The sequence below is a fragment of the Ranitomeya imitator genome, chromosome 3 (assembly GCF_032444005.1).
Source record: "Ranitomeya imitator isolate aRanImi1 chromosome 3, aRanImi1.pri, whole genome shotgun sequence".
Taxonomy (NCBI): Eukaryota; Metazoa; Chordata; class Amphibia; order Anura; family Dendrobatidae; genus Ranitomeya; species Ranitomeya imitator.
The window spans coordinates 600,784,469-600,810,189 of record NC_091284.1 but is presented as its reverse complement, the minus strand read 5'-3'; positions in this window follow the sequence as shown (position 1 = coordinate 600,810,189).

The following is a 25,721-nucleotide window of genomic DNA, read 5'->3' as shown; positions in this document are numbered from 1 at the left end:
GATTCATATTGCCCCTTCTGCTTGTGTGCCAGTCTTGACTCCTGGGTGTGCCATCTCTCTCTCTCTCCCCAATTGTGGGCCATAGAAAGCCTATTAATTTTTTTGCTTGATTTGGGTTCCAAAATCTACCAAAAAAAATCACTAAATCAATCAGTGGGAGATTAATATTGGCCTCTGGGCTTGTGTGCCACTCCTGACTCCTGTGTGCGTCATCTGTCACTCAGTGGGCCCTAGAAAGCCTATTTTTTGTTTTATTTGTTTTCTAAATTCTCCCTGAAACAATCATTTTATTTTCTTTGGTTTCTAAATTATTCCTGAAAAAAATCATTTTTTTTGTATTTTTTTTTCTCTCAAGTCTCCCTGAAAAAAAAAAAAAAAAAAATCTGTGGGAGATTCATATTGCCCCTTCTGCTTGTGTGCCAGTCTTGACTCCTGGGTGTGCCATCTCTCTCTCTCTCCCCAATTGTGGGCCATAGAAAGCCTATTAATTTTTTTCCTTGATTTGGGTTCCAAAATCTACCAAAAAAAATCACTAAATCAATCAGTGGGAGATTAATATTGGCCTCTGGGCTTGTGTGCCACTCCTGACTCCTGTGTGCGTCATCTGTCACTCAGTGGGCCCTAGAAAGCCTATTTTTTGTTTTATTTGTTTTCTAAATTCTCCCTGAAACAATCATTTTATTTTCTTTGGTTTCTAAATTATTCCTGAAAAAAATCATTTTTCTTGTATTTTTTTTTCTCTCAAGTCTCCCTGAAAAAAAAAAAAAAAAAAAATCTGTGGGAGATTCATATTGCCCCTTCTGCTTGTGTGCCAGTCTTGACTCCTGGGTGTGCCATCTCTCTCTCTCTCCCCAATTGTGGGCCATAGAAAGCCTATTAATTTTTTTGCTTGATTTGGGTTCCAAAATCTACCAAAAAAAATCACTAAATCAATCAGTGGGAGATTAATATTGGCCTCTGGGCTTGTGTGCCACTCCTGACTCCTGTGTGCGTCATCTGTCACTCAGTGGGCCCTAGAAAGCCTATTTTTTGTTTTATTTGTTTTCTAAATTCTCCCTGAAACAATCATTTTATTTTATTTAGTTTCTAAATTATTCCTGAAAAAAATCATTTTTTTTGTATTTTTTTTTCTCTCAAGTCTCCCTGAAAAAAAAAAAAAAAAAAAATCTGTGGGAGATTCATATTGCCCCTTCTGCTTGTGTGCCAGTCTTGACTCCTGGGTGTGCCATCTCTCTCTCTCTCCCCAATTGTGGGCCTTAGAAAGCCTATTAATTTTTTTGCTTGATTTGGGTTCCAAAATCTACCAAAAAAAATCACTAAATCAATCAGTGGGAGATTAATATTGGCCTCTGGGCTTGTGTGCCACTCCTGACTCCTGTGTGCGTCATCTGTCACTCAGTGGGCCCTAGAAAGCCTATTTTTTGTTTTATTTGTTTTCTAAATTCTCCCTGAAACAATCATTTTATTTTCTTTGGTTTCTAAATTATTCCTGAAAAAAATCATTTTTTTTGTATTTTTTTTTCTCTCAAGTCTCCCTGAAAAAAAAAAAAAAAAAAAAAATCTGTGGGAGATTCATATTGCCCCTTCTGCTTGTGTGCCAGTCTTGACTCCTGGGTGTGCCATCTCTCTCTCTCTCCCCAATTGTGGGCCATAGAAAGCCTATTAATTTTTTTGCTTGATTTGGGTTCCAAAATCTACCAAAAAAAATCACTAAATCAATCAGTGGGAGATTAATATTGGCCTCTGGGCTTGTGTGCCACTCCTGACTCCTGTGTGCGTCATCTGTCACTCAGTGGGCCCTAGAAAGCCTATTTTTTGTTTTATTTGTTTTCTAAATTCTCCCTGAAACAATCATTTTATTTTCTTTGGTTTCTAAATTATTCCTGAAAAAAATCATTTTTTTTGTATTTTTTTTTCTCTCAAGTCTCCCTGAAAAAAAAAAAAAAAAAAAAAATCTGTGGGAGATTCATATTGCCCCTTCTGCTTGTGTGCCAGTCTTGACTCCTGGGTGTGCCATCTCTCTCTCTCTCTCCCCAATTGTGGGCCATAGAAAGCCTATTAATTTTTTTCCTTGATTTGGGTTCCAAAATCTACCAAAAAAAATCACTAAATCAATCAGTGGGAGATTAATATTGGCCTCTGGGCTTGTGTGCCACTCCTGACTCCTGTGTGCGTCATCTGTCACTCAGTGGGCCCTAGAAAGCCTATTTTTTGTTTTATTTGTTTTCTAAATTCTCCCTGAAACAATCATTTTATTTTCTTTGGTTTCTAAATTATTCCTGAAAAAAAATCATTTTTTTTGTATTTTTTTTTCTCTCAAGTCTCCCTGAAAAAAAAAAAAAAAAAAATCTGTGGGAGATTCATATTGCCCCTTCTGCTTGTGTGCCAGTCTTGACTCCTGGGTGTGCCATCTCTCTCTCTCTCCCCAATTGTGGGCCATAGAAAGCCTATTAATTTTTTTGCTTGATTTGGGTTCCAAAATCTACCAAAAAAAATCACTAAATCAATCGGTGGGAGATTAATATTGGCCTCTGGGCTTGTGTGCCACTCCTGACTCCTGTGTGCGTCCTCTCTCACTCAGTGGGCCCTACAAAGCCTTTTTTTTTTTTTTTTCCTAAATTCTCCCTGAAACAATCATTTCATTTTATTTGTTTTATAAATTCTTCTGTAAAAAATAATTTTTTTTTAATTTTTTTTTTTCTGAAGTCTCCCTTTTAAAAAAAACAAACACAAATCAGTGGGAGATAAATATTTACATTTGCGCTTCAGTGACAGTCCTGCGTGTGTGCCATCTCATTTGTTGCCAACAACAACAGAGTGTGTAACATTGTGGCTGATTTTCGTTGTGGTCTCACCCACCTGTAAAGGGGTAGCTAAATCATACTGAAGTTATAGCTCACCGTGTAAGTTGTGTGACAGCAACAAATACCGTTCGTTTGGTAACGTTTTTAAAACAATTAGGAAGTCTGGTGGAAGAGGTCGTGGCCGGGGGCGTTCATTGTCAGCTGGTAATGAGGGTAGTGGTAGTGGTGGAGCATCAGCTGGTCGTGGGAAAAAAAATATTGCACCTAAGTCTGGAGCTGTGGAGCCAGGTTCGTCGTCTGGCTACACAAGGCCTCGAACGCTCCCTTTTCTGGGAGTAGGAAAACCGCTTTTAAAGCCGGAGCAGCAAGAGCAAGTTTTGGCTTATCTTGCTGACTCAGCCTCTAGCTCTTTTGCCTCCTCTCGTGAAACTGGTAAATGTCAAAGCAGCGCGTCGTTAGTGGATGTTCACGGTCAGGGACAAGTCGCTTCCTTGTCCTCTTCAGCAAAATCAACAACAGAGAAGAATGCAGCAGGCGACACAACGGGTTACTCCATGGAGCTCTTTACACATACCGTCCCTGGCTTAGAAAGTGAAGCAGTTAACAGTTCATGCCCATTACAAGTTGAATCTGACATGGAGTGCACTGATGCACAGCCACAGCCAGACTACTATCCTGGTCCTTTGACTCAGACCACAACATTGCCCTCGCAGGGTGCTGATCAAGAATCAGACCCTGATGAGACTATGTTGCCCCATCACGAACGCTATACCACCGACCGACACGGTGACACAGACGAAGTTGCACACGAGCTACAAGAAGAGGTAATAGATGACCCAGTTCTTGACCCCGATTGGCAGCCATTGGGGGAACAGGGTGCAGGCGGCAGCAGTTCTGAAGCGGAGGAGGAGGGGCCGCAGCAGGCATCAACATCGCAACAGGTTCCATCTGCCGGGCCCGTATCTTGCCCAAAACGCGTGGCAAAGCTAAAACCTGTTGGAGGACAGCGTGGCCATCCGGTTAAAGCTCAGTCTGCAATGCCTGAAAAGGTATCCGATGCTAGAAAGAGTGCAGTCTGGCATTTTTTTAAACAACATCCAATTGATCAGCGCAAAGTCATCTGTCAAAAATGTTCAACTACCTTAAGCAGAGGACAGAATCTGAAAAGTCTCAATACAAGTTGCATGCATAGACATTTAACCACCATGCATTTGCAAGCCTGGACTAACTACCAAACGTCCCTTAAGGTTGTAGCACCCTCGGCCAATGAAGCTAGTCAGCAACGCAACATCCCTTCCGGCAGTGTAGGGCCACCATTTTCCGCACCACCTGCAGTATCTGTGCAGGTTTCTTTGCCAGGCCAAAGCCGTCAGGGTCAGGGAATCACCAGTTTCGTAGTAGGAAACACTGCATCTAGGGCACCGGTGGCAACAATACCATCTCCCACCGTCTCTCAGTCTGCCATGTCCACCGGCACCCCCGCTAGTTCCACGATCTCCAGCTCTCCAGTCCAGCTCACCCTACATGAGACTATGGTTAGAAAAAGGAAGTACTTAGCCTCGCATCCGCGTACACAGGGTTTGAACGCACACATAGCTAGACTAATCTCGTTAGAGATGATGCCCTACCGGTTAGTTGAAAGCGAAGCTTTCAAAGCCCTGATGGACTACGCTGTACCACGCTACGAGCTACCCAGTCGACACTTTTTTCCAGAAAAGCCATCCCAGCCCTCCACCAGCATGTTAAAGAGCGCATCGTCCATGCACTCAGGCAATCTGTGAGCACAAAGGTGCACCTGACAACAGATGCATGGACCAGTAGGCATGGCCAGGGACGTTACGTGTCCATCACGGCACACTGGGTAAATGTGGTGGATGCAGGGTCCACAGGGGACAGCAAGTTTGGGACAGTTCTGCCTAGCCCACGGTCTAGGAAACAATTGGCTGTAGCCGTTCGCACCCCCTCCTCCTCCTCTTCGTCCTCCTGCAGAAGCGAGAGCTCGTCCACAGACCGCAGTCGCACAACCACTCCATCCGCAGCTGCCACTGTTGCACACCAGGTCTCCCATTATGGGGCAGCTACTGGCAAACGTCAGCAGGCTGTATTGGCTATGAAGTGTTTGGGCGACAACAGACACACCGCGGAAGTTCTGTCCGAGTTCTTGCAGAAAGAAACGCAGTCGTGGCTGGGCACTGTAGATCTTGAGGCAGGCAAGGTAGTGAGTGATAACGGAAGGAATTTCATGGCTGCCATCTCCCTTTCCCAACTGAAACACATTCCTTGCCTGGCTCACACCTTAAACCTGGTGGTGCAGTGCTTCCTGAAAAGTTATCCGGGGTTATCCGACCTGCTCCTCAAAGTGCGTGGACTTTGCTCACATATCCGCCGTTCGCCCGTACACTCCAGCCGTATGCAGACCTATCAGCGTTCTTTGAACCTTCCCCAGCATCGCCTAATCATAGACGTTGCAACAAGGTGGAACTCAACACTGCACATGCTTCAGAGACTGTGTGAACAGAGGCGGGCTGTTATGTTTTTGTGGGAGGATACACATACACGGGCAGGCAGTAGGATGGCAGACATGGAGTTGTCAGGTGTGCAGTGGTCGAAGATTCAAGACATGTGTCAAGTCCTTCAGTGTTTTGAGGAATGCACACGGCTGGTTAGTGCAGACAACGCCATAATAAGCATGAGCATCCCCCTAATGCGTCTGCTGATGCAAAGTTTGACGCACATAAAGGATCAGGCGTCTGCAGCTGAGGAAGAGGAAAGCCTTGATGACAGTCAGCCATTGTCTGGCCAGGGCAGTGTACAGGACGAGGTAGCGGGCGAAGAGGAGGAGGAGGACGAGGAGGATGATGGGGATGATTATATTTTTAATGAGGAAGCTTTTCCGGGGCCACTGGAAATTGGTGGTGCGGCAAGGCCGGGTTCTGGTTTTTTGAGGGACACAAGTGACGTTGATTTGCCTGAAACTGCCCCTCAACCAAGCACAACCGCAGATTTGAGAACTGGAACTTTGGCCCACATGGCGGATTATGCCTTACGTATCCTCAAAAGGGACACACGCATAACTAAAATGATGAATGATGACGATTACTGGTTGGCCTGCCTCCTTGATCCGCGCTATAAAGGCAAATTGCAAAATATAATGCCACATGAGAACTTGGAACTAATATTAGCAACCAAACAATCAACTCTTGTTGACCGTTTGCTTCTGGCATTCCCTGCACACAGCGCCCGTGATCGTTCTCACACGAGCTGCAGGGGCCAGCAGACCAGAGGAGTTAGAGGGGCAGAAATCAGAAGTGGCGTTGGCCAGAGGGGTTTTCTGACCAGGTTGTGGAGTGATTTTGCTATGACCGCAGACAGGACAGGTACTGCAGCATCAATTCAAAGTGACAGGAGACAACATTTGTCCAGTATGGTTACAAACTATTTTTCATCCCTTATCGATGTTCTCCTTCAACCGTCATTCCCATTTGATTACTGGGCATCAAAATTAGACACCTGGCCAGAATTGGCAGAATATGCATTGCAGGAGCTTGCTTGCCCGGCAGCTAGTGTCCTATCAGAAAGAGTATTCAGTGCTGCAGGTTCAATACTAACAGAAAAAAGGACTCGTCTGGCTACCCAAAATGTAGATGATCTAACCTTCATTAAAATGAACCACAACTGGATTTCGAAATCTTTTGCCCCACCTTGCCCGGCTGACACCTAGCTTTCCTATGAAAAGGTCTTGCCTGTGGACTATTCTGAATGCCTTTTCCAATCTCGTAATTTTCAGCACCTGATTGTCCAGCATACGACATGTTTACACCTCACTAAATGGCCAAACTCCCCACACGGGGCCGTGGTATCGACACTTGGCGACAGCACCCGTGAGAGTGCAGTTTGTCTGAAGAGGTGGGTGAGCCCGCTTTTGGCCCGCTGCCACTGGGTCCCTCCTAGTACAATAAAGTGTCTCTGGCGGTGGTGTTGCGCACCCAACGTCAGACACACCGTTGTAATATGAGGGGCCCTGGGCCTGTACCGCCAGCCACAAGACAGTTTCCCCCCACCCCAGCTCAAACAGTGCTCTACCACTTGCAAAATTATCTCACAGCTCCACCAATGTTTAGTCTATGCGCTGACATCCTTCAATGCCTGCCACTGACAATACCATTGTATTGACATTTTTGTTATGTTAGGCCTTCGATGCCTGTCTGTGGTCACTCCTTCCACTAGGCCTCCACTGACCACACCACTGCTGCCCGTGTACCCCTGGAACCAATTTAAAATTGCCTACAGCCATGTGTTATTATTTTAGGCCTTCGATGCCTGTCTGCGGTCACTCCTTCCACTAGGCCTCCACTGACCACACCACTGCTGCCCGTGTACCCCTGGAACCAATTTAAAATTGCCTACAGCCATGTGTTATTATTTTAGGCCTTCGATGCCTGTCTGCGGTCCATTCTTTCAACTACTATTACACTGACCAGGGCACTGCTGCCCGTGTACCCCTGGAACCAATTTAAAATTGCCTACAGCCATGTGTTATTATTTTAGGCCTTCGATGCCTGTCTGCGGTCACTCCTTCCACTAGGCCTCCACTGACCACACCACTGCTGCCCGTGTACCCCTGGAACCAATTTAAAATTGCCTACAGCCAGCCCAATTTTTTTATTTTAGGCCTTCGATGCCTGTCTGCAGTCCATTCTTTCAACTACTACTACACTGACCAGGGCACTGCTGCCCGTGTACCCCTGGAACCAATTTAAAATTGCCTACAGCCATGTGTTATTATTTTAGGCCTTCGATGCCTGTCTGTGGTCACTCCTTCCACTAGGCCTCCACTGACCACACCACTGCTGCCCGTGTACCCCTGGAACCAATTTAAAATTGCCTACAGCCAGCCCAATTTTTTTATTTTAGGCCTTCGATGCCTGTCTGCGGTCCATTCTTTCAACTACTACTACACTGACCAGGGCACTGCTGCCCGTGTACCCCTGGAACCAATTTAAAATTGCCTACAGCCATGTGTTATTATTTTAGGCCTTCGATGCCTGTCTGTGGTCACTCCTTCCACTAGGCCTCCACTGACCACACCACTGCTGCCCGTGTACCCCTGGAACCAATTTAAAATTGCCTACAGCCATGTGTTATTATTTTAGGCCTTCGATGCCTGTCTGCGGTCACTCCTTCCACTCGGCCTCCACTGACCACACCACTGCTGCCCGTGTACCCCTGGAACCAACATCAGAAAATATAAAAATAAGTATTTTGCTTATAAAAAAGAAAATACTGGAGAGATATCAAATGCAGACATTTTAACATTAAAAACAAACACACAACTAAAATCTGGTACAGTACTAAAAATGGCCACCAGCTACAATTACTTTCTCCTGCAAGTAGTTAACTGAAAGGTTTTTTAAATTGAAAACACACATATGGCATCCAACGAGTGTTGTCCTGTCGCGTCTTCTTTATATTATTGCCGAGAAGATGCAAAACAATGAAAATAATAAAATCATTAATTACCAAAATAATAGAGAAAGTCAACACCACATTGCAAATAAACATTCATTCCAAATAAAGAAGCAGGGCGCGTCCGAGGGTGAGTATATACCTAATAAGAATATAATCACCCTCGGACGCGCAATGCTTATTTCCAACAGCCTTCCTTCCTAAGAATCAGCCCTTCCGTGGTGTAGAGAGACGTTGTGTTACACTCCAAGGTGTTCCCCAGGTTGCCTTTCCTGAGCTTCGATCTTCCGGCTCTCGTTTAGTAGTTGTTGGAAACTACGCTGCATTAGGCCTTCAAATTGGGTGTGGGGTGTAGAGAGATGGTGTGTTCCACTCCAAGGTGTTCCCCAGGTTGCCTTTCCTGAGCTTCGATCTTCCGGCTCTCGTTTAGTAGTTCTTGGAAACTACACTGCATTAGGCCTTCAAATTGGGTATGGGGTGTAGAGAGAGGGTGTGTTACACTCCAAGGTGTTCCCCAGGTTGCCTTTCCTGAGCTTCGATCTTCATGCTCTCGTTTAGTAGTTGTCGGAAACTACGCTGCATTAGGCCTACAAATTGGGTATGGGGTGTAGAGAGAGGGTTTGTTACACTCCAAGGTGTTCCCCAGGTTGCCTTTCCTGAGCTTCGATCTTCCGGCTCTCGTTTAGTAGTTCTTGGAAACTACACTGCATTAAGCCTTCAAATTGGGTATGGGGTGTAGAGAGAGGGTGTGTTACACTCCAAGGTGTTCCCCAGGTTGCCTTTCCTGAGCTTCGATCTTCATGCTCTTATTTAGTAGTTGTCGGAAACTACGCTGCATTAGGCCTACAAATTGGGTATGGGGTGTAGAGAGAGGGTGTGTTACACTCCAAGGTGTTCCCCAGGTTGCCTTTCCTGAGCTTCGATCTTCCGGCTCTCGTTTAGTAGTTGTTGGAAACTACGCTGCATTAGGCCTTCAAATTGGGTATGGGGTGTAGAGAGAGGGTGTGTTACACTCCAAGGTGTTCCCCAGGTTGCCTTTCCTGAGCTTCGATCTTCCGGCTCTCCTTTAGTAGTTCTTGGAAACTACACTGCATTAGGCCTTCAAATTGGGTATGGGGTGTAGAGAGAGGGTGTGTTACACTCCAAGGTGTTCCCCAGGTTGCCTTTCCTGAGCTTCAATCTTCCGGCTCTCGTTTAGTAGTTGTTGGAAACTACACTGCATTAGGCCTACAAATTGGGTATGGGGTGGAGAGAGATGGTGTGTTCCACTCCAAGGTGTTCCCCAGGTTACCTTTCCTGAGCTTCGATCTTCCGGCTCTCGTTTAGTAGTTCTTGGAAACTACACTGCATTAGGCCTTCAAATTGGGTATGGGGTGTAGAGAGAGGGTGTGTTACACTCCAAGGTGTTCCCCAGGTTGCCTTTCCTGAGCTTCGATCTTCCGGCTCTCGTTTAGTAGTTCTTGGAAACTACACTGCATTAGGCCTACAAATTGGGTATGGGGTGGAGAGAGATGGTGTGTTCCACTCCAAGGTGTTCCCCAGGTTGCCTTTCCTGAGCTTCGATCTTCCGGCTCTCGTTTAGTAGTTCTTGGAAACTACACTACATTAGGCCTACAAATTGGGTATGGGGTGGAGAGAGATGGTGTTTTACACTCCAAGGTGTTCCCCAGGTTTCCTTGCCATTGCTTCGGTCTTCCGACTCTCGTTTAGTAGTTGTAGAAAAGTACACTGCATTAGGCCTACAAAATGGGTATGGGGTGGAGAGAGATGGTGTGTTACACTCCAAGGTGTTCCCCAGGTTGCCTTTCCTGAGCTTCTACCTTCAGGCTCTCATTAAATTGTGGTTAAATGGAACAACTGCATTTGGCGTACTAGTTGGTTTGGGGCCTACTATCGGTGTCTGCCACTCCTTGCTGTTCTCCTGGTTTCCTGTCCTGAAATTCCATTTTCAGGCTCTCGTTAAGTAGTTGTTAATGTTAGACTGCATTTGGCCTACTAGTTGGGTTGGGGCCTACTATCGGTGTCTGCCACTCCTTGCTGTTCTCCTCCACTGAACAAAGCTGTGCCGCCTGTTTACTACGGTTGCCAATTTTGAACTGCATTTCGACTACTTACTGATTTGGCCCTACTCTCTGTGTCAGCCTCTCATTCCAGTTGTCCTCCACTGCAATGCCCCCTGGTTATTCCTGTGTTACCAATTTTGAACTGCATTTAGCCCACTTTATTCTTTGGGCCTATATCTGTGTTTCCACTTCATCGTGCCCATTGCCCAGCCAGTGATAGATGAGTCTGCTGGTACATTGACCCATAACGCAACATTCCCCGTGCATGCTACACAACAACATTGTGACCCTGCTGAAAGTCAGGTTGCTCTTCCCGCATACCATACCACCTTACACGGGGACAAAGAGGAAGGTGCAGATGAAAGTGCAGGTTCCTTCATCAGGTGGGGGGAGGAATACTAGTTGGCGACGTCACTGGCACAGGGCCTCTCATAGTACGCAAAAGTGTTGCTGCCGGTGGGAGGCGCCCCCGCCGTGCAAACACACCGCTGTACTTTGAGGGGCCCTGTGCCAGTGCCAATGCCAACAAGTGGGCCCCCCCTGCTTGCTCAGGATCACAGCACTTGCAAAGTTGAAATACTTACCTCTCCCTGCTCCACTGCCGTGACGTGGTCCAGATTTCCTGGGCCCACTAATTACTTGAACCAGCCCTACCCCACACAACTTTAGCCAAATGACCCCCAATTTCAAATGCCTTCCAATTATTATAAGGTAAATTACGCTTGACAAGCTTCATTAAGAAGAATGGATGGTTTTGACATTAAAATGGGCACTCTAGGTGTTTTCCTGGCCCCCACTCACTGCCGACTATGCTGCCCCATTGACTTGCATTGGGTTTCGTGTTTCAGTCGATCCCGACTTTACGTCATAATCGGCCGATTTCACTCGACCCGACTTTTGAGATAGTCGGGTTTCGCGAAACCCGGCTCGACTCTAAAAAGGTCAAGGTCGCTCAACTCTAGTACCAAGCCCTTAGATCTTTTAGGGAATCCCTTCCCCTAATCTATAGGTCTTCGCTTAAGATTAAGATCGTCGATGGGTCTATTCTCAAGGAATGGGTTGCCCACTCCATCGTGGGGTATCAGCCTAGTCATAGTGCAGGGTCAGTTTTCCCCCTTCTACCCTAGTCTTGTGTTGCAGTTCCATAACACATACCACCTGCCATCCAGCAGAGACACTGAGCAGCATCTGTTATCGTTGCCCATTGTCTCTCGATGAACTGATAGGTCCTGTCTGATGTCACCACAAGCACGAGAAAGTTCTCACGCTCCCTTTGTCATCAGAAATGTCCTGGAAGTTCACAGCTAATTAACTCACTTCATCTTTCTGATAGTAGCATGAGCGCCTTTAAAATTTTTCCACAGCACTTTCGATAATGTCAAATCGGTACCAAATATGTACTTGGGTGTAATATGTGTGGCACATGTGTGGCAACCGTGTGCCACATCAGTACAACACAGCAGGCACTAAGGAAGCAGCAGAACAGTAAGCGCTGTTCCTCAGTACCAGGTGCTGAAGACGGCTGTCATCATTCTGCCTGGCTCTGCTGGCAATCAGCACGAGCAGGGGAGAATGATGAGAGTTGTATTCAAAAGTGAGCACAATCACAGCACGCAGTGGCTGATGGGAATGTTTTTACCACCAGCCTACACCTGCTGCCGCTAATAACAGTGAGAGCAGGAGCGGCAAATGGGAGTATTCATCAGCCGCCTCCTGTGCTATAAATATATAAATGAATGAAAAAAATGGTATTGGTTCCCCTGTAATTTTTATAACCAGCCAGGCAAAACTGATAGCTGGGGACCTAATCCCTCAGCTGTCAGCGTTAGCAAGGCTGGTTATCAAGAATGTATTTTTTAATTATTTAAAAAAATTATAAAAAAAATTGGCTTGGGTCCCCCACAGTTGACACCCAGCCTTGCTAAAGCAGACAGCTGGGTGCTAGTATTCTCAGGCTGGTAAGTGGCCATGGATATTAGCCCCACTAGCTTAAAAATAGCAGCCTGCAGCTGCCTAGAAAAGGCACATTTATTAGATGCGCCAATTCTGGCACATTGCCCGGCTTTGTCCACTTGCCTTTTAGTGATGGCAAGTGGGGTTCATATTTGTGGGGTTGATGTCACCGTTTTATTGTCACACTGTTTGGTGTCACACTTTTGTCAGTAAATGTGTGACACTATTGTTCTCAGCAGGGATCTGGGAGTCAGAGATGCATCTAGGGGTCTTTCCAAACCGTTCTCCTTCCATTCATCCATCATATCACTTTATTTCAACACACAATAGACAGATAACGGACTGTGTAGTTTATACTATAGAGCATACTTGCAAACATATGCGGTGGGGACAGAAAAAAATCTTTACGTAATAGAAAAGCTTATTGGATCTTCCACTGGATTTGAATCTAAAACAGGAAGTCATGCTTTATTACTGATCATATCCACAACCCACACCCATTCCTAGGTGTATTACAGCAATGCCTTTAATGATTTTATTGCTAAATAAAAACTTTGGATTTTATGGATTGAATCTGGATTTCTTCCTTCACCCAAGTCTAACCTCACATAGGTGGGTAAAAAATAGATGACAAGAGTTCTGACCTAAATGAAATGCCTTTTGAGGTTAGGAATTGCGCCAACATGGTCATGTGATTTCCTGGAACTTAATGTTAGGATATTGTATATGAATTCCTATAATATTAAATGCACTAGATATGAGAATTGTTGAAAATTAAAGAACTGCTTTTGAATGACAGGACCTCACCTAACCACTGCTGCTGAAAATATGTAATAGGCAGGTGCTAAAACCAGCTGAATAAACAAATAGTAACATAGTAACATAGTAACATAGTTAGTAAGGCCGAAAAAAGACATTTGTCCATCCAGTTCAGCCTATATTCCATCCTAATAAATCCCCAGATCTACGTCCTTCTACAGAACCTAATTGTATGATACAATATTGTTCTGCTCCAGGAAGACATCCAGGCCTCTCTTGAACCCCTCGACTGAGTTCGCCATCACCACCTCCTCAGTCAAGCAATTCCAGATTCTCACTGCCCTAACAGTAAAGAATCCTCTTCTATGTTGGTGGAAAAACCTTCTCTCCTCCAGGCGCAAAGAATGCCCCCTTGTGCCCGTCACCTTCCTTGGTATAAACAGATCCTCAGCGAGATATTTGTATTGTCCCCTTATATACTTATACATGGTTATTAGATCGCCCCTCAGTCATCTTTTTTCTAGACTAAATAATCCTAATTTCGCTAATCTATCTGGGTATTGTAGTTCTCCCATCCCCTTTATTAATTTTGTTGCCCTTCTTTGTACTCTCTCTAGTTCCATTATATCCTTCCTGAGCACCGGTGCCTAAAACTGGACACAGTACTCCATGTGCGGTCTAACTAGGGATTTGTACAGAGGCAGTATAATGCTCTCATCATGTGTATCCAGACCTCTTTTAATGCACCCCATGATCCTGTTTGCCTTGGCAGCTGCTGCCTGGCACTGGCTGCTCCAGGTAAGTTTATCATTAACTAGGATCCCCAAGTCCTTCTCCCTGTCAGATTTACCCAGTGGTTTCCCATTCAGTGTGTAATGGTGATATTGATTCCTTCTTCCCATGTGTATAACCTTACATTTATCATTGTTAAACCTCCAATTTATCCAGATCCATCTGTAGCAGAATACTATCTTCTCTTGTATTAACTGCTTTACATAGTTTTGTATCATCTGCAAATATCGATATTTTACTGTGTAAACCTTCCACCAGATCATTAATGAATATGTTGAAGAGAACAGGTCCCAATACTGACCCCTGCGGTACCCCACTGGTCACAGCGACCCAGTTAGAGACTATACCATTTATAACCATCCTCTGCTTTCTATCACTAAGCCAGTTACTAACCCATTTACACACATTTTCCCCCAGACCAAGCATTCTCATTTTGTGTACCAACCTCTTGTGCGGCACGGTATCAAACGCTTTGGAAAAATCGAGATATACCACGTCCAATGACTCACCGTGGTCCAGCCTATAGCTTACCTCTTCATAAAAACTGATTAGATTGGTTTGACAGGAGCGATTTCTCATAAACCCATGCTCATATGGAGTTAAACAGTTATTCTCATTGAGATAATCCAGAATAACATCCCTCAGAAACCCTTCAAATATTTTACCAACAATAGAAGTTAGACTTACTGGCCTATAATTTCCAGGTTCACTTTTAGAGCCCTTGTTGAATATTGGCACCACATTTGCTATGCGCCAATCCTGCGGAACAGACCCTGTCGCTATAGAGTCACTAAAAATAAGAAATAATGGTTTATCTATTACATTACTTAGTTCTCTTAGTACTCGTGGGTGTATGCCATCCGGACCCGGAGATTTATCTATTTTAATCTTATTTAGCCGGTTTCGCACCTCTTCTTGGGTTAGATTGGTGACACTTAATATAGGGTTTTCATTGTTTCTTGGGATTTCACCTAGCATTTCATTTTCCACCGTGAATACCGTGGAGAAGAAGGTGTTTAATATGTTAGCTTTTTCCTCGTCATCTACAACCATTCTTTCCTCACTATTTTTTAAGGGGCCTACATTTTCAGTTTTTATTCTTTTACTATTGATATAGTTGAAGAACAGTTTGGGATTAGTTTTACTCTCCTTAGCAATGTGCTTCTCTGTTTCCTTTTTGGCAGCTTTAATTAGTTTTTTAGATAAAGTATTTTTCTCCCTATAGTTTTTTAGAGCTTCAATGGTGCCATCCTGCTTTAGTAGTGCAAATGCTTTCTTTTTACTGTTAATTGCCTGTCTTACTTCTTTGTTTAGCCACATTGGGTTTTTCCTATTTCTAGTCCTTTTATTCCCACAAGGTATAAACCGCTTACACTGCCTATTTAGGATGTTCTTAAACATTTCCCATTTATTATCTGTATTCTTATTTCTGAGGATATTGTCCCAGTCTACCAGATTAAGGGCATCTCTAAGCTGGTCAAACTTTGCCTTCCTAAAGTTCAGTGTTTTTGTGACTCCCTGACAAGTCCCCCTAGTGAAAGACAGGTGAAACTGTACAATATTGTGGTCGCTATTTCCTAGATGCCCGATAATAAGTGTAATAAAATAATAAAAAAAAATAAACAGGCTCATGGCCTCATAATGCCACATATCATGCTTATTTTTGTGCTTTCAAAATTTAAAAATACATAACATAAATAGCCTGCAACATGCTTTTGGTTAACCAGCCTATAATGTATTCCAATCCCAAGCAAACCTAAACTGTTGCTGAAGAGACATTGAGAGAAGGCGAGAGGGATGAATTGGAATAAAAATGACTAGATTTTTATATATTAAAATTGCTTCCTTTTTTAGAAGCATATACTAGTTTACTGACCTACTCCATTCACTGGTGTGTCAAAATGGATCAAAAATTTTTACTTCAGTTTTTGGTAAGTACTATCCAACAGCTACTTTTTGTTTGTTACTACATTTTTGGTTGTACCAGAAAAAAAAGAGCTGGACTACAAGCTGGTATATGTGCAAATTGTAAGAGCCATATCACAGACAAAAATTCAAAACAAAAACAAAGTGAGCATATATTCTACAGTAAATAGTAATAGCAGCCTCAGCCAGAAGGTGATACTAAGGCCGGCTTCACACTTGCGAGTTTTACGGACGTAAGAGTGCAGAAACTACGTCCGTAAAACTCGCAAAAAATACGGCACAATTATTCTCTATGCCCCTGCTCCTATCTGCCGTATTTTACTGATCAGCATTATACGGCTTTCTACGGCCGTACAAAATCGCAGCATGCTGCGTTTGTCACCGTACTGCGCAAGAAATACGTCAATGAAAGTCTATGGAAGCGTGAAAAATACGGATTACACACGGACAAGCAGTGTGACTTGCGAGAAATACGCAGCGCTGTTAGAGAGAAAAGCCGGCAATTCAGTGCGGTGTACAGTAAAATCACACTGACAGCTTACAGTAGAATAGGTAGAATAAATGTGTACACATAGAATAGGTATATATATATATATATATGTCAGTGAGACACATATATGTATATATATTAATATTTATTCCAGCGCTATACAGCTTGAAAGCCGGTAATTCAATTACCGGCTTTTTCTTTCTCCTTCCTAAAACCCGACATGATATGAGACCTGGTTTACATACAGTAAACCAGGTCTTCTCTCCATTTTTTTTGCAGATTCCACACTACTAATGTCAGTAGTGTGTATCTGCAAAATGTGGCCGTTCTATCTACTAAATTAAAGGGTTAAATGGCGGAAAAAATTGGCGTGGGCTCCCGCACAATTTTCTCCGCCAGAGTAGTAAAGCCAGTGACTGAGGGCAGATATTAATAGCCTGGAGAGGGTCCATGGTTATTGGCCCCCCCCTGGCTAAAAACACCTGCCCCCAGCCACCCCAGAAAAGGCACATCTGGAAGATGCGCCTATTCTGACACTTGGCCACTCTCTTCCCATTCCCGTGTAGCGGTGGGATATGGGGTAAAGAAGGGTTAATGCCACCTTGCTATTGTAAGGTGACATTAAGCCTAATTAATAATGGAGAGGCGTCAATTATGACACCTATCCATTATTAATCCAATTGAATGAAAGGGTTAAAAAAAACACACACACATTATTAAAAATTATTTTAATGAAATAAAAACAAATGTTGTTGTAATATTTTATTTAATGCCCAATCCAATCACTGAAGACCCTCGTTCTGTAAAAGAAAAAACATAATAAACCAACAATATACTTACCTTCCGCAGATCTGTAAAGTCCAACGATGTAAATCCTTCTGAAGGGGTTAAAACATTTTGCAGCAAGGAGTTCCGCTAATGCAGGCTGCTCCTTGCTGCAAAACCCCGGGGAATGAAGCTAAATATAGGTCAATGATCTATATTTAACTTCATTTGCGGTGAGGCGCCCTCTGCTGGCTGTTCATAGATCGTGGGAACTTACCTAGAAAGCCTGGGAGCTTTCTAGGAAAGTTCCCACGATCTAGGAACAGCCAGCAGAGGGCGCCTCACCGCAAATGAAGCTAAATATAGGTCATTGACCTACTTTACCTTCATTTTCCGGGGTTTTTGCAGCCATGAGCATCATTGCATTAGCAAAGCTCGTGGCTGCAAAATATATTAACCCCTTCAGATGGATTTACATTGTTGGACGTTACAGATCTGCGGAGGGTAAGGATATTGTTGGTTTATTATGTTTTTTTACTTACAGAACGAGGGTCTTCAGTGACTGGATTGGGCGTAGAATAAAATACTCCAACAACCATTGTTTTTATTTCATTAAAATAATTTTAAATAATGTGTTTTTGTTTTATTTAACCCTTTACTACAATTGGATTAATAATGGATAGGTGTCATAATTGACGCCTCTCCATTATTAATTAGGCTTAATGTCACCTTACAATAGCAAGGTGGCATTAACCCTTCATTACCCCATATCCCACCGCTACACGGGAATGGGAAGAGAGTGGCCAAGTGCCAGAATAGGCGCATCTTCCAGATGTGCCTTTTCTGGGGTGGCTGGGGGCAGGTGTTTTTAGCCAGGGGGGGGCAATAACCGTGCACCCTCTCCAGGCTATTAATATCTGCCCTCAGTCACTGGCTTTACTACTCTGGCAGAGAAAATTGTGCGGGAGCCCACGCCAATTTTTTCCGCCATTTAACCCTTTAATTTAGTAGATAAAACGGCCACATTTTGCAGATACACACTACTGACATTAGTAGTGTCGAATCTGCAAAAAAAAAGGAGAGAAGACATGGTTTACTGTATGTAACCATGTCTCAAATCATGTCGGGTTTTAGGAAGGAGAAAGAAAAAGCCGTTAATTGAATTACCGGCTTTCAAGCTGTATAGCGCTGGAAAAAATATTAATATATATACATATATGTGTCTACTGACATATATATATATATATATATATATATAGACAGTATATATATATATTTTTTTCTTTTTGGGACACATGGATCACTTCTATAGCGGTATGTTGGTTTTGCAAGCCTGCGAGAAAACCACGCAGTACGGATGCCATACGGATTACATACGGAGGATGCCATGCGCAAAAAACGCTGACACACCCTGCCTACGGAGGAGCTACGGACCACTATTTTCGGGACTTTTCAGCGTATTACGGCCGTAATATACGGACCGTATTTTCATACGCTGAGTGTGAAGCCGGCCTAAGGCTGGCGTTACACTAGCGAATTTTATGGACGTATGAGAGGTGCGGAAAAAACGGATTGCATACGGTACAATGATTCTCTTTGTCCCAGCTCCTATCTGCCGTATTTTACGGATCCGAATTATACGATCTTGTACGGCCGTAGAAAATCACAGCATGCTGCGTTTGTCAGCGTATTGCGCAAAAAATCCGCCAATGAAAGTCAATGGGGGCGAGAAAAATACGGATTACACACGGACGAGCAGTGTGACTTGCGAGAAATACGCCAGACATCTCCAGGTGCCAGGAAATGTGACAAGCCCTCAATCAGGAAGCTCAGACATGCTAATTAGCTCAAAAAGCCAGACAGACATCCCGGAAATCTGGCGCTCGCCTCCATGGAGTTGCAAGCAGCATGGCAAGCATCATCAATGTTGATCAGCTCCTCATCCTGGTCCAAGAAAGGCCAGAAATCTGGGACCAGCGTGATCCAAATTATTCAAACCGGGCCAGGAAAGAGGCAGCTTGGAGGACCATCTGTGGGATCCTATTCCCAGATTATGCCCAACGGCCAAGTGTGGAGCAGACACAACTTTGTAAGTACACTCATGTTGCGACATTAATTAACATTGAAAAATGCTTTACCTACATGATTTCCTTTTTTTCTTTTTTTGGCTCTGTCAGGTATTTTTTTTTTTTGTCCAAAAACAAAGATGCTGAACATGAGAAAGGGTTTAAGTACATACATAATCTAGATGTTTCCAGACTGGTACAGAGCGGAGTGTACCCTGTCCTTGTGTTGTTTTATTTTATTGTGCATAATGTTTTTTTTGGTTTAAGCAATTTAAACTTTAGGAAATCCCTTTAAGAAGGCATTTTATTACCATCGTTAAAATATGTTCAATCAATGCCAACTGTTTTAGGCAATGTGCAGAATGAGCTTATAGAATATTTTTTACCATGTCATTGCAGTTGAAGATGTTATGACACGATGGCGCAGCATTAGGGACCAATACCGCCGGGAAAGGCAGCAGCGGGCAAGAAGTGTGTCAGCAGCTCCAACCAAAAAGCGCAAATACATATATTACGATAGACTTTCCTTTTTGGATCCAAGTATGGGTCTTAGACCGTAAGTAAAAACATCACAACACAATTATTATTAATATTATTATTGTTATTGTTATTTTTGAATGTTAGAGCGCCATTTATTCGATGGAGCTTTAGAAGTAAGGAGGGATAAACATAATGAAAACAAGTACAAAAATCTTAAACAATACAAGTCAGAACTGGTACATGAGGAGAGAGAACCCTGCCTACGAAGCCTCACAATCTACAAGGGTTGGGTGAGAATACAGTAGGCGAGTGTAGAGCTGGTCATGCAGTGGTTTGGTTGATAGGTGGTTTCTGCAGGTTATATGCTGGTCGGAAGAGGTGGGTCTTCAGCCTCTTTTTGAAGGTTTCAATGGTAGGCGAGAGTCTGATGTGTTGTGGTAGAGGGTTCCAGAGTAGGGGTCAGACACGAGATAAATCTTGTATATGATTGCGGGAAGAGGATATAAGAGGGGAGTAGAGAAGGAGATCTTGTGAGTATTGGAGGTTGTGTGTAGGTAATTACCGGGAGACGAGGTCACAGATGTATAATAAACTTATGTTAGCAAATAACTCAACATTTTTTTTTTATAATTTTTTTAATACCAGAACACAGTCCAACCTCAATGAGAGGGAGACCGGGTCGGACTCGGAGGCTGTGATAGATCCCGTTGGTATGGAAAAAGATGTGGCAGGCCCATCTTTGGCCTCTTCTACCTCCATCCTTCCTGGACCATCGGCTTCTGCATCACAAGAGACAGCAGCAAGTGTCAAAGAAGCAGCACCACCACCCTCATCAGCACCTGATACTGGAAGCCAGGAAGAGCATGGTCACAGCAGCAGCCCTACTGTCCCACTGGTGTCCTCCCCTCGGGCAGCTGAGCCTTTATGCAGAGGCCGCAGAAGGAGAAAGCTGCAAGCCTGTAGGAGGGATGTGGACACTGGTGTCCTCAATTATTTGGCCAGGGCAGCCAAAGATGATGGAGAGGAGGCCTTTGCTCGTAGCCTTGCCCGGTACCTTCGTCCCCTTTCACGTGAGGTGAGGCTACGTGTGAGAGGGTGTATTCAAATCCTGATTGATTTATGCACCTCCCCAAATGACCCTTATGAGGTTTTGGAATTTATTGAAAGAAGGCAGCTTTCATCACATAACCTCTTGCGCCTTCCACGACCTCAAAAGGTGCATGGTCAATCAGGATTTGAAGCACCTTCTCCATGTGTGCCTACACCTCAACCCTCCCCACCCAAAATCAACCGAGGCCAGCACCATACCATATGGCAGCCTACAACCAACCTTCCCAATATGGCCACTTTTCTAGACCCAGTGCTGGAGGCTGGTCCCAACCTGAGTTTGGACAGCATGGCCGTAGGGGGTGGTTATTAATCCAGCCAATATGTTCCGCAGCATGAGGGCCAGAGACAATTCCCTTATGGCCAATACCAAACTGGCCAATATGAGCAAGGCCTGTATTTTGATCTGCCACACTCAGCATCCACACAGGGTGTAGGACAATTGGACCAACAAAGGCCACCTGAGCAGGACCCTGATCTGCCGCCATCACCTCCACCAACTTACAGGAATCTGTAACACAAAGTTATTTTGGTTTATATTTGTTGCACGTAACCATGTTTTGCTTCACTTTATGCTGTAATTGCAGTTTGTTCTGTTGTGGATCTAAAAAAAAAGAGAAACACAAAAAGAAACATATGAAAAAATATGGTTTCAAGTTTACAACGAAAGGCTTTTGCTGTAAGTAAAAAATGTTGTCAAAACCCAATTGACGTTTGTGGGACATTCATTCTTACATCACACACATATGCACTGTTCATAAGCATCTGGTAAATAAGTAAATACAACACACAGAGTACAGTTTCTGTATGAAACAAATTTATAATGTTGATAATATTTTTGGAAAATAAGTAAATCACAACTGAGAAACAGCATAATCTTGCCAGGGAGTAGCACCCTGAGGAGAAACAAAATAATTTGTGAAAATAGCTTTCACTTTGATTCCAGAAAAGGGACGACTCGGAGGAGGGCCATGTGGTGTAGGGCTACTCACATTGGGCAACATTTCTTCACCAAGAACAGATGCCGGACAATCATGAAGTCTCGTAAAATTGTGCAAAACAACACACGCTTTAATAACTTCATAAATAGTAGCCTCACTCAGCTGAAGAGCAGAATGGAGGAGACGCCATTTAGCACACAGAATCCCAAAGGCACACTCCACCAGTCTACGCGCCCTGGAAAGCCTCAAATTAAAAACACGCCACCGGTGGTCCAGGTTGCGCTGGGGATAAGGCCTCATGAAATTCCTTGTCAATTGGAAGGCCTCATCTCCCACAAGAACATATGGCACTGCTTCAGCATTTGAGCCTGGGAGTTGTTGTGGTGGTGGGAGGTCTTACTGGTTTTCACGTAGCCGCCGACCCATAATGGACGAATTGAAGACCCTTGAGTCTCCTGTTCGCCCATAGGCCCCAATGTCTACAATTATAAACCTGTAGTTACTGTCAACTACAGCTAACAGAACTACCGAGAAAAACTGCTTATAATTGAAGAATTGGGAGCCAGAGTTCGGCGGCTTACGCACCCTGATATGTTTGCCATCCAGGGCTCCAATGCAGTGTTGCTGTGTGGGAAGTCACAAGTGTCATTGAATCCACGTGCTATTTTTAGCCAATCAGCCATTTTTGGCTCAGGCATGACAATTTCATGTAGTTTTGCCCATATTTCAATACATGTTGATCGCACAATGCCAGAAATGGTGGAGTGACCAATCAGAAACTCCAGGTGTAGTCCCGCATAAGACAAGCCAATTTACAGTAAGCTGAAAGGACCCCCAAAAAATTATTAGTTATGTAACAATAGTTTAGATCAAACATGAGAAATCGCAAGTATGTTGCTTACTGTAAAACACTGGAATATAAATGAAATTTATTGATGTTTACCTAGGGGACAGAAGTAGAACATTAAAAAAATATATTTTTCTTGGGGTTTGCTCCAAAGTTACACTTATATTTTAAAAGAGCTGATGGCAAACAACCCAGAAAAAAAAACATCATCAACATACAGTATGTGAGTATGTTGAATACATACCATAAGGTAAGGAGAAGACGCTCCTCTGCGGATATGCTTTTTCGCATCCTGGTATCCTGATACGTGAGTCCTGGATGTACTGTCCCCAACAAAATATCAAATGTTGGTATTGTCATTCGACAGTATACGTAAAATTTATCAGGATGTGCACGCAGAGCTGTATAGAGCCTCTGAAAATGGCCTTTAGTGAGGCGTTGGGTCAAAAGATGATGCACCCACATTCTTCTTCTCCTCCTTCCGGATCTACAATCACAGGATGTGGCTGGCCAAACTGACGCGACAAGACCCAGTTAAACAAAACCCGCTGAGTTGGGGTGAAGTGTAGTAGGTCAGACATGGTGCAAACATTACCACAACACAACAACAGATGCACAACCACAAAATGGCCATATGGGAGTGTGCCACCTGTTGTAGAAGTCTTAAATGGGGTTGCTGATGCTGATTTAAATTAATTTCAGCCTCAAAAACCGTTAAATGTCCATTTTGTCAGGTTGCATTGAAAAAACGCATTACGGATGTCATACGGATTACATACGCAACATTACATGTGCAAAATACGTGACCATGCCTTGCCAACGGATTACATACGGAACACTATTTTTGGATTTTTTCTGTGTATTACGGCCGTAAAATATGGATCATATTTCCATACGCTGAGTGTGACGCCGGCCTTAGAGGGAAAGGACTGGCATCTGATGATGACCCTGTGTGAAAGAAGTGGTTCATTTCTATTCTGAATAAAATAGAAGAAAATAGTATTATGCAAGAATGGCCTATGTTCCAGTTAACCTCTGTCTACATGCCGATATCCACATGGCCGGTGGTCAGTTTTAGATTCCCAGAAATTGTCAAAGACAGGTTGTTGTTTTCAATATGGTCTGTAACCACCCAGAAATTCTATTTGTTCAGCTAAGTTTTCTTGAGAACGTTAACTTTTTAACCAGAACACTTTGACATGGGAGAAGACAGAGAACACCTGATAGGTTAGAAATCCCTCCTCTAACACCCTGCACTGACATATATGTGCCAGCTGAATGAACTGTTTTCAGTCCTTTCAGGATAGCAATGAAAAAGTGTTCTGTGCTACCACAGTCACACTCCCTTGGCACGACAAACATTCTGGCTGCTAGTCAGCCATCCTACATGACTGTCCTGCATGGATTTAGAGTAGACCCCTGTCTCAGGAACTTGGGGAACAAATGGTTTCTTGAAGGATAGAGCTAAATACTACAGTTTCTTCTCAGGCGTCACCTCTTTGGTCTCTCCTGGAATCTGAGATCGATCTGGATTGCCAGGGAGATCAATTAATCTAGGGTGACAGATATATCATGACCTGCCAATTCGTCCTTGATCCTCTTGGATTACTCCTCCCAGAGGGAGGCAATCAATGTTTCATCTTTCCTGCCTAGTTCGGAAGACAGGGTGCAGTAGCTATGGCTTTCTGGCCTGCAGACAAATCTCAGTGATGCTGGCTGAAAAGGGAAGGTGCAGTAGCAGGTACAAGACGAGGCTCATCAAAGACCTTTCAGAAGGCCACTAAAAATGCCTGCAGATCTGAGGTCACGGGGTTTCCTCTCTCCCATAAGGGGTTTAGCCATGTTAGGGCTTTTCCTGCAAAGTGGGAGATCAAAAATTTCTCAAGTCTTATTAGAGAGAAATTGATGGGTCAATAGTTAATAATTAATAGTTAATAAGGTGCCCTGGCTCAGGAATCCACAGTGCTGCTTAGAGTCTCCGTTGACTGATGATGGAGCTGATGCACAAAAATTAACTCCAGTATCAAAGCTTGCAGGCAGAGTAAACTTGGCCGCAGATGTTGCAACTTGGGCTGAGCTGAAGAAACAGCCGTGGTGATGAAATCCAACTGGGTATTCATAGTGTTTCGATACGACAAAAAAACTTTCTGGTGATTTTGCTGATGGATCAACTCTTGGTACAGATCAGATTCCTAAAGGGTCTTGGAATCATCAGGGTGCATGGCCAGAGCAAACTCTCATGCTTGCAGGTGGCACATGTGGTTTATGGACCCACTGTGCCACAGGGCTGGGTTTGCCTAGGATGGGCATAGCTAAGTTTCTGCATGGTTTTCACTGGAGCTTCTGATGGTGGAGGCAGATGTGAGCTGTAGATAACCTCCAGGTACCACTCATAGGCAGACTCCATTACTGCAGCTGCTGACACCATAGGGACAGGTAAACTGACACAGACTGAATTCCCAGTCACAGACAAGGCTGGATTTGGATCCTGTTCAGACAGGAATAGCTTCAGGATTCAGTTACCACCAGAGCGCTACTGGTTCAGGATGCACAAAAGCAGCAACAGAGGTCAGATACTGGCGGAGCGGCTACAGTGTAAATACACACTATTCTTGGACAGGGACAGGATCAATATAACAAACTAACTTTAGATAGGGCGAGGGACCTGGCAGCATATAGTTGCACACACACAATATAGGGAAACTACAGGAGTTGCTCAGGCAACATTATAAACTTCTGGGAAGCACCTGGGGGATCAAGGTGCTCACCATGCATCTAAATACATTCTGTGAAGGGTATAGTTTCCAAAATAAGGTCACTTGTGGGGGTTTCCACACTCTAGGCAGATCAGGGGCTCTTTAAAAGGGACATGATGTTCACTAATGATTTCAACAAATTTTACATTCAAAAAGTTAAATGACACTTAAAGCCCTGCTGTACGCCCAAACAGTAGTTTTTTCCCTCACAAATGAGATATCAGCATACTCAGGAGAAATTGCACAACAAATTACATGGTAACATTTTGCTTGTTACCCTTAAAAAATGCAAAATTTGGGGCTAAAACAATTTTGTGGGGAAAATGTGATTTTTTTTTTAACTTTCACAGCTCAACATTATAAACTTCTGTGAAGGACCTAGGGGTTCAAAGTGCTTATCACACATCTAAATATAGTCCCTGACGGGTCTAGATTCCACAATGGGGTCACTTGTTGGGAATTTCCACTGTATTTCACATCAGGGGCTCTCCAAACGGGAGACGGCT